We start from the raw sequence: 1,912 nt of genomic DNA, 5'->3' as shown, positions 1-1,912 counted from the left end.
CTAGAATAGATGGAGGCAATGAAACACAAGCAAACACAAAACGAATTGTTGGAACTTAGTAAGTAAGCAACCTGTTTTACATATGATATTTGCAATTGCCAATTAAATTCTTTTAGCAAGCTACTAAAAGAGTTATGTACCAAATTTTGGAATCCAGTGGGTACATGTCTCCCGAATATGCTATCAAGGGTTTATACTCAATAAAATCTGATGTGTTTAGCTTTGGAGTATTGCTACTAGAGATTGTGAGGGGCCGGAAGAATACTGACTTCTCTAACAGTGATTCACTCAATCTTCTTAGTTATGTGAGTAGCTTTTTATACCCTGTCAATTTCTTTATGTTTTACCTTAGTCTTACAAATTGAAATGCTTCTTATTTAAACAAATATTTACTAACGAAAACTGGTTTGGGAGTTGTGGAGAAATGGTCGAAGTTTGGAGTTGACGGATCCAACAACAGGAAATCCTTCCTCTACTTCTATTCTATCAAGATTCATTAACATCGGGCTTCTTTGTGTACAAAAAAGCTCCATTGAACGGCCTACCATGGTTGAGGTAGTCTCATTTATTAGCAATGAATATGGGCCTTTACCTATACCAAAGCCTCCAACTTTTTGCACAGGCCGAAATACAACGGTTGCCTTAATGTAGAAAATTGCTCAAGAAACAATATAACTGTTTCAATAATGGTAGCCTGATAGCTATTTTTTTTTTTTTTTTTTTTTTTCTAATAGAGATTTTTCTTGTATAATTCATGTACTAGGATTGCAGCCTTATACCCTTTTGAATGAGATTAAATTATTTATATTAAAAAAAAAAAGGATAATTTTACTTTAGACCCTGAATTACCAATCAATTTGAGAAGCCCCCAAACTTCAAAACTTCTCAATTTAGACACCTGAACTTTTAATTGCAGTCAATTTGAACCTCTCCATCGTATTTAGCCATTAACTTTCCTGATTTACCCCTAAAAAGACCAAAATATCTCTAATTTTTATTTTATTTTTTTTTAATTTGAAGGGAAAAGTGGGGGGTGAAAGCGAGGGAAAAGAGAGAGTGGCCTTTGAGTGGGGTTTTGGAAGAGACGGTGTGAGAAGGGCAAGCTATTAGGGTTTTCAATTGCATTGTTTTGCCTTTTCCGTTGGAAATGGAGGCCTAAGAAAATTAAAAAGAAGCGGGGAAGAGTGAGAAATGAGACGAGAAAGAGAGAATGACAGGTGAGGAGCTGCCCAGAGAGTAGGTGGTTTATAATGATTTTAACTAAATTTCAAAATGGAGTTGGAGTCAAGCGGGTCAGTGGCGGCTCTTTGTGATTGACTGATTGTGTGTTGAATGTTTTAATTTCCTTTTTGGTTTACCCAACCATAGTTAATTTAACCCATTATATGAAATTTAACCCCTTATATATATATATATATATATATATATATATATATATGAAAGAAAGAGTATATATATATTGACTTGAAATGCTCAAGTCGCCCTAAGCCATCATTACCCAAAAAAAAAAAAACACACAAACCCAAAACAAATGTACATGACTTACATGTGCATATTTAAGACTTGAAACACTCAAATTGTCTTGATTTTGGAGAAAAACCAAAGAATGGATCATGTTGTGGTTGCAATAATGAGTTTGATCTCCTAAATTTAACTAAGGAGTCACCCTGATCATGAGATCAGATGGTTTCCAAACCCAGTATTTTTTTTTGACACTTTGATGGAAATTAGGGCATGAATCCATATTAATTCGTAAGCTGCTTTATTTCTTGCCATTCATGCTAGGTTCGTTGCTATAGAAGTGAATGAGATTAAAGAGTTTTCTGTGGCTCTAATATAGAAGCAATTCATGCTAGTTTTGAACTTACGTCAACTCTCACATGGTGGCAAGATTGGACAAGATATTTATCTC

Source organism: Corylus avellana, chromosome ca1 (assembly GCF_901000735.1).
Source record: "Corylus avellana chromosome ca1, CavTom2PMs-1.0".
Lineage (NCBI taxonomy): Eukaryota > Viridiplantae > Streptophyta > Magnoliopsida > Fagales > Betulaceae > Corylus > Corylus avellana.
This window is presented reverse-complemented; position numbering follows the sequence as displayed.